At 36.9% G+C, this 15,530-nt stretch overlaps 1 protein-coding gene across 6 annotated transcripts in view; it reads right to left on the bottom strand.

The window, feature by feature from the left end:
• Positions 1-15,530, bottom strand: part of YAF2 (YY1 associated factor 2) — a 75,133-nt gene that overhangs the window by 8,443 nt on the left and 51,160 nt on the right. For 2 of the 6 annotated variants that reach the window (XR_008300211.1, XR_008300210.1), the window contains one exon: positions 1,250-3,727. The exons of the other annotated variants lie outside the window; for them this stretch is intronic. The gene's annotated coding sequence lies outside the window, so the exon portion shown is untranslated. Of the gene's footprint in view, positions 1-1,249; positions 3,728-15,530 lie in introns of those variants that run through there. 6 annotated transcript variants of the gene reach the window in all.

Consider the following 15,530-nt stretch of genomic DNA (forward strand, 5'->3'; position numbering starts at 1 on the left):
ATTAAAAATTTTTTCAATAAATAAGTAGGTTTAAACTATGATCCATTTTCTACTTAATGAGAAAAATCTAGAGGATACTAGGAAATTTTAGAGGTAGCAGATTGGTAACTCAGAAAATAAGGAGCAGGGTGACATTTTTTAGATATGCCTTTTTATATACAGGGATTTATCATTCATTCATGGTTTTGACAATACACCTATAATGCCAAAGATTCTGTAAAAAGGGGGACAAAGTCCTCGTTAGTAAATTACCATATCTCAACTGCATTCTATTGTCATCTTATTTACATAATGCCATGACTATGCTGTAACTTGTGAAATATGATATTCAAAAATTGGGGTATCTCCACATGTCTCTACGTATCCTTCATAAATAGCCCAAATACACTGTGTAATATTTTACAGGTATGTTGATTTCCTGTAACATAGAAAAAGGTGAAATTTCAACAACAATAATAATCTACCATGAGAATGAAGTATTTTTTGGAGCTTCTTGATCTTCCATGTGTGTAGAAGACCAGTACCTGTTGCTTGGTATACGCCATTTCTAACTATGTGTCTGCTTTCTATCCCCACTACCCCATAACAAAAATTCTATGTGCTAAATACTTTAAGAAAAAAATGTTTCAAGTTTGATCAACCTCATCACAATTTACTTTGTCAAGTTGGACAAGCAAAACAAATTAAGATATAAAACATTTACTGGTTATTTTCTAAGAGAAGCAGCGTAACTCATAGATCCAAAAGAAACAGTCTTCAGGACACTAAAATATATGATAAAGTGAAGCAATATAATCAATTTCAATGAGTAAAAACAGCTGAAACTTGTAAGTCTGTCAATACACTGCTAACAAAAACCAAAAAAACTAACCAAAGTAGATTTTATAAGCAGCTACCTTGTTTTGTTTAAAAAATGTATTGCACACTTACATGAGTCAGGTATAGGTAAGATGCTGGAGGTTCACAATGGGTAAGACAAACATAGTCTGTGCACTCACAGAGTTTACTTAGCAGATCAGATAGAAACCATATAAAAAAGTAAACTAAAAAAAAGGTAAGTTTTGTCAAAAGTACCAAGAAGAAAAAAAAGTGTTGTAATAGAGAAAACAGAAAGTGAATTTATTATAAACAGGGTGAAAAGAACTTTGGTTTACGTTTAAACTGTCAGTACACCAGGAAAAAGAGCCATCAGCATGGGCCTTTTCTTTTTTAATGTTCTTTTTTTAAGTTTTTATTTTATTTTTTGAGAGACAGAGAGAGAGAGAGAGGGATACGGAGGGAAGGAGGAGGGGCAGAGAGAAGGCAAGAGAGAGAATCCCAAGCAGTCTGCCCTGTCAGCGCAGAGCTCCATTTGGGGCTCGAACTCAAAAACCATGAGATCATGACCCCGACACTTAACCTACTAAGCCACCCAGGCACCCCTAATTTTTTTAATGTTTATTTTTGAGAGAGAGAGAGAGAAAAAGAGAGAGAGAGAGAGAGCGCGCGAGTGGGGAAGGGGCAGAGAAAGAGGGAGACACAGAATCCGAAGCAGCTCCAGGCTGCTTTAGTGTCCTCTGAGCTGTCAGCACAGTTCCCTACTCGAGGCTCAAACTCACCAATTGAGAGACCATGACCTGAACCCAAGTTGGACGCTTTAACCGACTGAGCTACCCAGGAGCCCCAACATGGGTCTTTTTAAAAAACATCCTTTAAGGGGCACCTTAAAGGTGATCAAGTGTCTGACTCTTGATTTTGGCTCAGGCCATGATCTTACAGTTCATGAGATCGATTCCCGCACTTGGCTCTGGGCTGACAGTGTGGAGCCTGGCTAGGATTCTCTCTCCACTCCCTCCCTTTCTGCCTTGCCCCATTCATGAGCACTTGCTCTGTCTCTCTCTCAAAATAAATAAATACAGTTAAAAAAATAAAAATAAAAAATACTTTAAGTCATTTCATGAATAATGTACAGAAGAAAAAGTAATAAAATTCAATCAATGTTAAAAATTTTACTAAGACTTGAAAAACATACTAAACCCAAATTTCTATTCTGTAATAATGTGGTTTTAAAAGTATATAGACCTGAAATAGGTAAAGATTTATTTATTTATTTATTTATTTATTTATTTATTTATTTATTTATTTATTATTTATTAATTAAAGAAAAGCAGACTGCCATGTGCAGTGCCTCATTTGGATGTTTTTGGAGTTTTGGAAGCTTGACTACCCTACGTTCTCCTACAAATGGACCTTGAAAGCTTGTTTGGAGGTTCTAGCAGGGGAGTGCAGCTACTCGTATACCCTTGACCAAACGGTCCTCCTCTATCCGGAAGGTCGTCCTCTTCAAAGAAGCGCGCAGCTTCGGGAGGGACGCATATGGAGTGGTGAGGGAGGAAGGGGACACCCACCTAGCCAGCCAGATCAGCCAAATCAACCCTAGCGATCAATGGGGTGACAGATGTCACAGCCAGATCTCCCTCATATCCATAGATAAAGTTTTTTTTTAATTTGACTAACTCCTCATCAGCTACTAGGCCTAATCTTAGGACTATACTTACCTTGTAATACTGATTTCATGATTTCAAACACACCTCTACTAGATTTTGGCTTATCTTTGCTTCCACTTCTTTGCACTGGCATTACCAGAACATTTTACTTTGAAAACCGTAATGGCTCGTAATTTTTTGAAGAGAGGACAACCATTTTCTTTGCTCCAAAATTATGGTTTCATTTTTAGACTAGGTATACGTGCCTATCCTTCAGAATCTACTTATGAATCATATCACGTAAATTTTGATGCCAAATATCAGAGAAGATGAAAGAATACAATCACACGTCTTACAGCAAAACAAGATGGCTCAGGTTCATTGTTGCAAAATATTGCATGATAAAATCCTTTCTGTTGAATAACTACTCACGTGAGAAGCCCTGTTTCCTTTTTGTCCTTAAAAATATAACGTTCTGTACTGTTTCTTGGGTTTGTGGAAAAATTCATCTAGTATATTATCATTTGAAGACTTATCAGAGAGCTCTAGCACCATGTAGCCTATAAAGGGTTAACAAGCACAAAAGGATATAAATCACTCAGTGTGAACTCCCTGGATTTCTCAGATTTCTCCTGTAGTCTAGGGGAGCATTCTGCAGTCTGCTCAAAGACTCTTTCTCTCCCAGGCTTTCTGAAGTAGATCTTTTTTTTTTCTTTTTTTTTTTTTTAAATAAATCCGTTTTTGAGATTTTGTGATGGAGAATAAGAAGGAAATTAGAAAGACACTAATGAGAGAGGTTTTGTTTTGTTGGGTTGTGGGGGTTGAAGAGGTTTTGAGAACTGTAGGTTGGGAGCAAAACTATTATGTGAGGACAGAGGTGGAAGAGGGAAAATGATAACTAAAAAAATGTGGCTAGGGCTCTCTTTTCACAGTTTCAAGAAACACAAATAAAGGATTTGCTACTTTATTTTACAATTGTAAAAAAACAAACAAACAAAAAAAAAAGAATGAGCTAATCTGCAAAATAATTAGCTTTAGTGGTTTTCCTTCCATGCATGGTCTATTTGTTGCACAGAACCCATTTATGTAACATGTTATTTTAGATTTTTTTAATGATAAAATATTTTTAAAAGAAATGTGCATCAAGTATTTGTGGAGCCCCTGCAGCACTTCTGCAGAATCCTGGTCTTCTACACTCCTCTGTAATGCTGTTGATCCTTCCATGGCTGTGTTCTATCTCCCCAGCAACTGGATTCTTATTCCTACATGAGAAGAGATCAGTAATCTCACTTATTTTTGTATCCCCAGCACTAGTACAGATCTTGTATCTCAATATTAATGATCATTAAAAATACCAGTTAAACATGATGCATAATAAATACAACTATTAAACAATCATATGGACACTGATTTGATGAGGTGCCAACTTTTGAGAATTCACTTTCTTGAAAAATTTGCTGTTGTCATCTTCTGAGCAATTTACTTCTTTTTCATGAAAATGGAATGAAGGGTTTAATGTACATGTCTGCTTTCTATAAAAATTTATTACTAAATCAAAAAATAAAAGTTCTTACTAAGTGGTTTTCTCCACCTTCAAAATATGAAATAATCTACTCTAATACTAGCACTATTTGACTTACCAGCAAAATTCAAATATTACTGATAGTAATGATACTCAAATTCTTTGTTATTGTTTTTCCAGAAGAATCATTATGCTAACAAAATTTTACAAGGAATGTCAATATATTAAACTAAAACAAAAACAAAACCTAACTTCTATTTGAAATTGCTGTGGAGACTCCTGAACCCACATCTGCTCAGTGCTCATCCTCCAACCTCCCAGTTATCCCTGAAGTATGGCTGTGAGAAATACTAGTCAAAAACCACTGGTACAAGGTATTCACACTATACCACTTAAATGTACACCTCAGGTTCTACATACTCTTTCTTCTTGTCACTTGCCTCAGTGTGCTTACAAAATGCAAGGAACAACAGTCTTCATCATTTCAAGAATCTGAGTATTCTGAAGAGTTTTTACTTTAAGGTCTGTATTTAATTTTCAACATCAAACACTTCTGCAAAAACCCTGAACACATTTTTCCCTACTAAACTCCTGGGAAGTAGCAGCAGGGGAGACTTGATTCTTTGGCAGCTACTAAGAAGGTCTTGGTAAGGAGAGACAAAATAAATGACTACATCAGCTTTTAGAAAAACTAGGTTAGAGTGTTCAAACAATTAAATCTGACAAACCCCTCAAATCAATAACCACCACCACAGTTCCCTTAATCTGAAAGACTAAAGACACTCTCTAGAGTTCAAACAGGTCCTCCTCACTTTTCCTTCTCCTCACGCAAACAAGTATCAAGTCTTTTCAATTTTTCTTTCGCATTATTGGAATGGCTTCCCCTTACCATTCTCATGACTACCACTCTCACCCAACCCAACCGCAGCCTTCTATATTATCTACTTGATGGACTTTTGTCTTCTCCCCTCCAATCCAAGATTACTCTTCCTTACATTCATTTATTTAACAAATTTTTATTAAACTGTTCAAATCACTGTTCCGAGCACTGAATTTACTTTTACTGTGTGCCATGTTATCACGGGGTGACCTTGATTCTTATTTCAGAGAGAACAGAAGCTATTTGATGAAATCTCCACAATCTCCTATCTGTGCCCATATCCTCTAACTTCCCTATCCGTATTACCAATCACAGCCATGCCTCTATCCCTTATCCCTTCTCCAGGACACCATTCCTGCTACTGACCTCCTTTCTTTCCTGCTTCAGTGATACTTCCTTCTGTAAATAGGTTATCCCTGTCAACATACAAACACAAAACAGTAGCTCTTACCTTAAAAAAAAGAAAGGAAAAACAACTCTTCCCCTAAGTCCACATACCTTTTTAGCTACTGCCCCATTTCTCTGTTCTCCTTTCTACTATAAGCATCAAATGGTTTGTCTATAGTCACTTTCAACACCTCTTTCCTCCATTCTCTGAACGTGCTCACCTCCATCAGGTTCTTGTCCCTACCATTTTACTAACACCATTACTTTCAAGATCACCAACAATCACTTTACCATATCCACTGGTCAACTGTAGTTCATTCCTTGCTCAGTCTTTTCAAAAGCTGCATTTGACTGAGTTTATCACTCCTTTATTTCGGGTAAAACTTTCTTCACAAGCGTCCAGAATGCCACACAATTTTTCTCCTGCATCACTGGCTACTCTTTCCCAGTCTCAATTATTGGTTCTTTTCCTTCTTTTACAATTTCTAAAATTTGGAGTGCATCAGGACTCAGTCTTCAGGTATCTCTTCTATCTACGTTAACCCTCAACGACAGTGCTACTCATGGTGTGGTCCACTAACCAAACCAAGGTATCAGCACTGAGGAGACTAGTACAGATGCAGATTTGCAGACCTTGCCCAAGAACTACAGATATTTTTTATGCACACAAAACTCAAGAAGTGCTATTCAGGGTGACCTCATTCAGTCCTTGCCTTAAATATCATCTGTACAATAGTTCTCAGCCCAGGCTCCACATTAGAATTAATTTACAATACTTTTTAAAAATAACTATGCCTGGGGGGGGGGAAGTTAAATATTGTTAAATTTTATAAGTAGAATAAGATTTGTAAAATTGAACAGATAACTTAAGAAAAAACTAAATTTTTTTTAACTGAAACTACTACATTGAACATTAATTTTAATAATCAAAGTAGTCCCTGAATAATCTTTTCTGGGCATAAGAGCTTTCCCCAAGGACACACACACACACACACACACGCACACACAAAACCCCTCATGTTGAAACATGAAAAAATTGTGATCCATTCCACCCTAAGATATTTAACCAGAGAAGGAAATATATATCCACACAAAGACTTCTTTATGAATGTTCACAGCAGCTTTATTTGTAATGGCCAAAAACTGAAAACAAACCAAATGTCCACCAAGAGATGAATAAAGAAATTGCGGTACATTCATATAATGAAATACTGCTCAACAACAGAAAGGAATGAACTGACACACTCAACAACACAGCTGAATATCAAAACAATTATGCTTAAAGAGGCCATAGAAGACTATTACACTGTTATGATTCCATCTATGAAATTCTAGAATATGCAAACTAATCTATAGAGAAAGCAAATCAATAGTTGCCTAGCAACTGAGGATGGGAAAGAGGTAGGCACAGGAGGGAAGAATTAAAAAGGGGTACAAAGAAATTTCTGGTGATGATGGATATGTTCACTATCTTAACTGTGGTGATGGTTTCACAAGTATATTCGTATGTCAAAACTTATCATATCGTACACTTTAATTGTGTGCAGTATACTGTATGTCAGTTATACCTCAATAAAAGCAGTTTTTAAAAATGTTTAACCTAACTGGTAATCAAATTAAAAAATGCCCCAATCCTGAGATAAATCAATGCATCCAAGGTTGAGAACTGATCTATACAACTCCAAAATTTGTATCACCAACCCCAATGTCTCCCCTAAACCCTAGACTTACATAACCAACTGCCTATTTAGCATCTTCACTTCGATGTCTAGTAGCAACTCAAAATAACTTAGCTTATTCAAAACTACTTCTGATTCGTTCCTTCTTCCACTCTTCCAGTCTCTCACAGTCTTCCTATCTTGGTAAATAAACTCCATTTTTCCAGTTGCTCAGACCAAACACATGGTAGCAGTCTTCATTCTCCACTTTCTCTCACACTCACATCTAATTTACCAGCAAATGCTTTCCACTCTACCTTCAAAATAGATCAAGAATTGGATTTCTCACCAACCCCACTGATGCCACCCTTGTATTGCCACTTGCCCCTGATTCTTCAACTGCTTTGCTATAGACTATTCTCTCACAAAGCAGCCAGGTGATCATTCCAGATATAAATCAAATTATATCACTCAAATTATATCACTCCCCTGCTTAAAACCATTCATTGGGTTCCTCTTCCCCATCTAAACCCCTTCCCCCTTGTTACACTCTGGCAACCAGAGTATATGGCAATTGAAAATAAAATCCAAAATTCTTGCTCTAGTCTGAAACCCTACATGATTCAGTCTCTCTCTCCACCTCATCTTCTTTAATCTCCCCTCCGGAAACCTCTATTCCTGTGTCTCAGTTGGCTTGCGGTGCCACAACAAATATTGTAGACCGTGTGGCTTAAACAACAGAAATTTATCTTCTCACAGTTCTGGAGCCTCAAAGTCCAAAATCAAGGTCCAGCAGGGTATGGCTTCTGGTGAGTGCTTTCCTTCTGGTTCGCAGAGAGCCTCTTTCTCACTGTATCCTCACATAGTAGAGAAAGACAGAGATCACCCTTTTCCTCTTCTTATAAAAAGCCACTAATTCTATCACACCTTTCACCAATCTTTATGACCTCATTTAACCTGCTTTACCTCCTAAAAGCCCTATCTCCAAATATAGCATACTGGGGATTAAGACTTCAACATATAAATTTAGGGGGAGGGGACACAATTTAGTCCATAATATCCAACCTCAATGGCCTTCTACTCCTGCCTGAGGATTTCCCCTACTTATTATTCCCCTCTTCCTATTCACTCCCTCACTTCTTCCAGGTCTCTGCTCAAATGCCAGCTGTCAGTTAAGTCTTTCCTAACCTGAAATAAAATAACACTCTCCCCTCCAACTCTGCTCCCCACTCTGCCCATTACTCTGTCTCTCTCCGTATGCTTTCTTTTCTTCAAAGCACTTGTTTCTACTTACCATGTTATATATTATTAGCTTATTGCCTGTCTTCCTCTACCAGAAAGGAATATAAGCTCGTTATCACCCCCATAATTATAAACGGGGACACTTTCCTGTTTCATCTGGTTCACTGCTGTTTGCCCTGTGCCTGCAGGCAGGCAGGCAGGCAGGCAGGCAGGCAGGCAGGCAGGAAGGAAGGAAGATCCAATGCGTTTTTAATGGATAGGTGAATGTTAAATCCTCCTACTAAAAAATTTCCAGGGACCCTAAGTGATCCTAAGGCAGTTTTTACAAGCCTGGCTATACATTAGCATCACAAGGAGTCTAATAAAAATTACAATACTTGGGCCCCACCTAGACCAATGGAATTAACACCCTCAGGAGTTAAACCTGGTATTTTTCAAAGCTTCTGAGTTGCTCCTACTGTCACTGGCCTACAGAATAAGATCAAAGTGCTGGCTGGCTACGTTGTCAGATCTCTCCAAATCAGACTCCAGGATTTGGATCTGTCCAGTAAAGCAAGTTACTACATTTCGAATTGTACTTTCCTAATGCATCTTGGATCCCATCTTTTCCAAATAGCCTTAACTACTCTGGTCTATATACATCTCTCCCCTCTCTGAAACCCGATAGCACATGTAGACTATGTCAGATTATCATATTAAATACACATATAACTATATAATGAAATATAATTTATTCCCATTTTTAAACCTCTTACATTTTTTTAGCCCCCACAAGTGCCATGGACATACTGAACAGATGCTGAATGAAGACAGTTTCTTCATAAAATTATCTCCTTTTCAATTTATATGAAACCAGAGAAAGGATACATACTCAAACCCTCCTGTTAAGAACCACTTAGGGGCTCCTGGGTGGCTTGGTCGGTTAAGTGTCTGACTTCGGCTTAGATCATGACTTCACGGTTTCTAAGTCATGGCTTCATGACTTCTGTGCTTGACAGCTCTGAACCTAGGGCTTGCTTTGGATTCTGTGTCTCCCTCTCTCTCTGCTCCTCCCCCGTTCATGGTCTGTCTCTTTCTCTCTCAAAAATGAATAAATGTTAAAAAAAAAAAAAAACCACTTAAATTACCAGTTATAAAATAAGTAAGTCACAGGGATGAAAAGCATAGCATAGGGAATATAGTCAATAATATCCTAATAACTACGTGACAGATGGTAACTACACTTAGGGTGGTTAGCATTTCCTAATGTACATAATTGCTGAATCACTATGTTGTAAACCTGACACTAATGTCAACTATTTATCAATTAAAAACAATTTTTTAAAACAATCAGCAGGGTTCTTAACCCTGACCACACATTGTAATCTCCTGATGAGCTCTTAAAGCAATATATCCCTGTTGGGGCCTGACTTTTAGGGGCTCTGATTTATTTCGCCTGGTTAGAGCCCAGGTATCCTTTTTTGGCTCATTTTTCCAGTTTCCAAGGTGATGCCAACGTGTAGGAAAGGTTGAAAACCAATGACTAAAAAACATCAAATCTAGATGCTCTTCTCTTTCTAAATAAAGACACTGGCAATATTAAAAGATGTTATTTGATTTTAAAGTCTGTAGAAAACATCACGCATATTTTCCAAGCCTTTCTTTTATGATATGAACTTATATGTCCATATATGATATGATATGGATACCACACTTATTGATCAAAATAGGTCTATTTTTAGCTAAAACAAATCTTACCTGGAAATTAATTTTCTTTTATTTATGGTTGACTTTCCATTCTTGCAACCTATATTTATGGAGGACTTATTGGTACAAGCTATTTTTCCTAAGTTTCTCTCTTTTCCTTCATTCATTTGCTCACTCATGAAAATGGCAGGCAATTATTGTGTCAGGCAGTCTTCTGAGTTGGTTCCCAATAAGCCCTACCTCCTTGTATTCATGCTCTTGTCTAATCCCCTTGCTGTCAGTAGGCTGGATCTAATAAAGCGCTTCTAACAAACAGAGATAGCAAAATTAATTGATGCTACTTCCAAAATCAGGTTACTAGAAGACTCTAGCTTCCATATTGCTCACACTCTCCTGCCATGTTGTGGACTCTCTACAGAGTGGCTCACATGACAAAGAACAGTGGAAGCCTCTGGTCAACAGAGGAACTGAGGCCTGCCAACAGGCTGGAAGTAATTCCTCCCCCAAGCATGCTTTGAGATGCCTGCAGCCTGTGAGGGACCCTGAACCAGAGGACCCACATGAGTTACACCCAGATTCCTGACTGGCAGAAACTGTGAGGTAATTAATACTTGTTGTTTTAAGCAGCTAAGTTTTGAGGGAATTTGTTATGTTCCAACAGATAACTAATATATGTATTGACACCTACTAACATTCCAAGTAACAAGATGCCATATGTTACAGAAAATCTAGTGTCTATCCTGGAGGAAGGTTTCTTTGATACACCACTGAAACTTTACGTATTACAAAGAAGTTATGGTACTGACTTAGCTCACCACTGCCTTTAGTGTGGGACAAGCTGTCCCAGGCTTCAAGTTACTGAAGTAAATGCTTGATATGTCCTTCACTTAATGTCCTCATACAGCTGTTCTAGTTGGTATTTCTTTGCTCCTCTGTAGTGTTCACCTTTATTTTGTGCTGTCAGTTACTCCTGTTGCAGAGTTTACTGTGTCTTGTCTCTCCTTATTCCTTTGCCCTACTGCCTTTCCTCTGCTTCTTGGTCCAGTGTGGGTTAAGACACTGATTTTCAAAGTCATCATCAGACAGTAGTATTGTTCCTTTCATTTTACCTCTCCTTTACTTTTACCACCCAGACCTGTTACTTCCTGTGTTCTTAGAACAGCTTAGCACAACATTCCCAAAGTAAGGTCTGTGTACCACTAGTGGGCCCTATCAGTCAATCAAGTAAAATCACTCTGGTATAATCACAAATTTAAAAAGATCAATTATGATTTTTCACAGAAATTCTGTTATTTTGTAAAAATCCAAACTCATAAAAGTAGAGATGAAAATAATTCCAGAAATGCCAAAATTCAGAATAATGATGTAAAGTAAACACTGAGCGAGAGATTTCAACAGAACACAGAATGTCAATCAGAGTGATTAGGGCAGGTGAATCTGCAAGTGTTAATGTGTGCACTAGTACCTGGAAAATTAAAGTGTACTGATAAATATCTAAAAACTGGTTTTAATAAACCAGCATTCTTTTGCCTCTAGTGACAATATAATCCTTTGTCAAAAAGTGCCACGAAGTATCAAAGCTTTTGAATAATTTTCAGAATTATTGGCAAACCAAATAAGTTTTTACAAAACAAAAACAAAATACAGTCTTCAGTGTAAAACTGATTCATTCTGTCACTAAAAACAGAGAACTCTAAAACCACAAAGGCATCATTCATAGTTGTACTTACAATAGCAAAAACATTATAAAGAGAAGCTTTAAAAAACACATTCACAAAGTTGATGACATGTTTGAAGAGAAAGCATAAGGCACAAAATCCTTTTAATAAATGGTAGAGCTGGGCAATGTATAGTATTAATAACGTATAATGTAGAAGAGTTAATACTATTACATGTTCACACTAGATTTTTTGCTTTACAGTTAGAACCACAAATATGAAAAAATATCAATCAGTTCTTGTTATATCACAGACAATCTATCTGATAGAGAAGTGATCAATGACTGATTTATCATTGATATCCCAACCTACAGAAAAGGTACCACCAGTAGAGTGAAACTATATTAAAAACTGTGAACTATGCACAAGGTGGGCTGGGATCAGTACTGACAGAATACCAGCTATTTGTGTAGGTATGCAGTTTTTATAAAAGAGGTTAGAATTACTTGCCTAATCCATATATTGCTTTAGACCTCAATGTATATAGCTAGAAATCAAAAATACAGCTCCCAACTTTGATTATTATCAGAATGGTCATAGTATCTTTTCTACACAAAGAAAATACTGAATATATTTTCTACCTTAATATAAGCTGTTGCAGGAAAAAGTGTTTACATTTCTTCAAGACACTAATAACATCTGAAATGATCATTTCTGCGATTTCTAACACTTGCTCAAGTAGTATGCATATCTGAGCAGTATGTTTAGCATCTTGAATAGCATGAATATGCTGACTTAGGGTGCAATACAAAAAAAGTTAATTTTAGTTTAAGAAATAGCCAGATAGCCAAGAGATTGACTTTCCCACTAAGATTAACCAGAAAACTAATTAATATTACATTTGTCACTGCCTCAATCTGAAATATTCAAACTCTCAACATTGTAGGGAGTCAACGTTCATCAAGAATCTGAGAGTAAAAGAAACAGCCTAAGAAATTATCTATAATTTAGGGTCATATTCAATCTGAATATCTAGAATTATCTGAATAAGCCATTACTTGTTACCATTTCAGCAAATTATAATTTTAAGTTAGCAGAACTTAAGGGCAGGAAAATAACCATAAAATTTGGAGAACCTGATTTATAGTTCAAGTCCATGAGCTCTATAAAAACTTAGTAAACAATATCTTTCATAGATGTGACTTATTATAAATAACTATTTTTTAAAATACTACTTTTAATCACTTTATTTTTTTAATGTTTTACTCATTTGTTTTGAGACGGAGTGGCAAAGAGAAAGGGAGAAAGAGAGTCCCAAGCAGGCTCTGCACTGTCAGTGCAGAGCCCTACAGGGGCTCAGTCTCATGAACCCCAAGATCATGACCTGAGCCAAAATCAAAGGAAGGACCCTTAACCAACTGAGCCACCCAGCACACCTTATTTTTATGTCTTATTTTCAGAGAGAGCAGGAGCAGGGGAGAGGGGCAAAGAAAGAGAGAGAGAGAGAGAGAGAGAGAGAGAGAGACAGAGAATCTTAAGCAGGCTCCATGCTCAGCACAGAGTATAACATGGGGCTCGATCCCATGACCCTGGGATCATGACCCGAGCCGAAATCAAGAATCGGATGCTCAACCAGATGACACCCAGTACCCTTAAGTTTTTTTAATTTACATGAAGTTGTGGTATGCTTATATATCCTCTGTGTTCCAAGGATACTTTAAAATTGAGATTCAATGGCATAATGTTTAAGAGCCTGGTTCTGAAATAAGTCTGCCTGGAGTGCAATCCTGCTCTGATACTTAAAATCTCATTTGTCAGTGAGAAGCAATATTGTGAGGAGTGAAAGTTGTGAACATGAAAACATCTTAACACATTGTGTTATACATAATAAGCATTAAAGATTAATAATAAACTATTATTTATTTTTGAAGTTTTTCAGATAATTTAATATATGAAAAAGCTGAAAGCTACTAATTTGTGAAGATAACACTAAAATTTGATTTAGAAATGCATTCTTATAAGAGTTTGTCTCTGTCATTCTGTAATATCTATTTTTTTTAGCCTCATGGTTTTACATATAACTCTATCTTTTTTTTTTATTTATTAGCATGTCTGAGAAACTTTCTAGAAGATGTTGATTTGTCAAGATTTTTGTAAAATCTCAAAATAATTTGCAAACTTGATTTTCATATACATTTATTATCAAGTATGAATGTGCCATCTTTAGTTTTAAGGCACAGTTTTCTAATGAATAGAAAATTCGTTACAAAAGAAATTGTTACAAAAAATTGTTACAAAAGAAATGAGAGTTATGAGTAAAGAGAATAACATTTGTTTATCTTTCTGTATACTTCCTTTAGAAATTCACAGGATTTTAATGTTAATTATCTCAGAACCCCACCCAATCACACATATAATAATGAAAGCATTGCAAATGCTGTTAATTAATAAGCACCCAAACCATTATGAATCAATTACTCCAGCACCAAGTTTGATACCCAGTGGGTGTTCAATAAACATTTGTTGAATTGAAATGAATTGACACAACAAACTTGAATTGAGCCTCCTGTGGTTGTTCATTCCTCTTCACAATCTGCATTTTATAAAGAAAGCAGCAAATTTACTAAGGGAAATCAATGTCATTTAATTGACAGAGTCTAGCTTAGCCAGTCATGATTAAAGAGGATGGTATTTTCTTGTATTATTGAAATTACACATAAACCCCTTACAAAGGGATTCTGATGTATGTAAAGTATTTCAGCTAGGATTCACCAAGTATTATGATAGTCCCATCCTTACTTTTGCTATTTTTTTTCACAATTTTATTTTTTTAAATTGACACCCAAATTAGTCAGCATATAGTCCAACAATGATTGTAGAAATAGATTCCTTAGTGCCCCTTACCCATTTAGCCCACCCCCCCCAAACCCCCTCCAGTAACTCTCAGTTTGTTCTCTATATTTATGAGTCTCCTATGTTTTGTCCCCTTCCCTGTTTTTATATTATTTTTGTTTCCCTTCCCTTATGTTCATCTGTTTTGTCTCTTAAAGTCCTCATATGAGTGAAGTCATATGGTATTTTTCTCTAATTTCACTTAGCAAAATACCCTCCAGTTCCATCCATATAGTTGCAAATGGCAAGATTTCATTCTTTTTGATTGCCAAGTAATACTCCATTGTGTGTGTATGTGTATATATATACATATACGCACACCACATCTTTATCCATTCCTGTATCGATGGACATTTGGGCTCTTTCCATACTTTGGCTATTGTTGATAGTGCTGCTATAAACATGGGGGTGCATGTGTGCCTTTGAAACAGCACACCTATATCCCTTGGATAAATACCTAATAGCACAATTGCTGGGTCGTAGGGTAATTCTATTTTTAGTTTTTTGAGGAGTCTCCATACTGTCTTCCAGAGTGGCTGCATCATACTGTTTTCCAGCTTGCATTCCCATGTAACATCTATTTTTTTAATGTTTATTTTTGAGAGAGAGAGAGAGAGAGCGACAAGAGTGTGAGTGGGGGGGAGGGGCAGAAAGAGAGGGAGACACTGAATCTGAAGCAGGCTCCAGGCTCTGAGCTGTCAGCAGCTGTCAGCTGTGTGATGCTGGGCTTGATCTCACAAACCACAAGATCATGACCTGGGCCAACGTCAGATGCTTAACCGACTGAGCCACCAAGGTGCCCCATATTGTCATTTTGAAATAAAATGGGACTCTGAAGTCCCAATTTGTTAAAAACTAAAAGCTACTTGGCTTATTTCACCTTTGTTTTGCTCAATTCTAGAGTAGAGATAGACAACTAGCACTAGCCTTGAAGATGGCCCTGATGAGCCTCGTTATCTCTTGGCATTCACCCCTTGTAGAGTCTCCTCCCACACTCAACAGTGCTGATGTGTGTATCCAGAAGAAAACTGCAGAAATCACTAAGTGGGATTTTTGAGGGTAGGTCATAAAATTCACAGTGACTTCCATCTTGTTCACTCTTGGATCACTCAGTGTGGGAGAAGCCAACTGTTATGTCAT

The sequence above is a fragment of the Acinonyx jubatus genome, chromosome B4 (assembly GCF_027475565.1).
Source record: "Acinonyx jubatus isolate Ajub_Pintada_27869175 chromosome B4, VMU_Ajub_asm_v1.0, whole genome shotgun sequence".
NCBI classification, from domain to species: Eukaryota; Metazoa; Chordata; class Mammalia; order Carnivora; family Felidae; genus Acinonyx; species Acinonyx jubatus.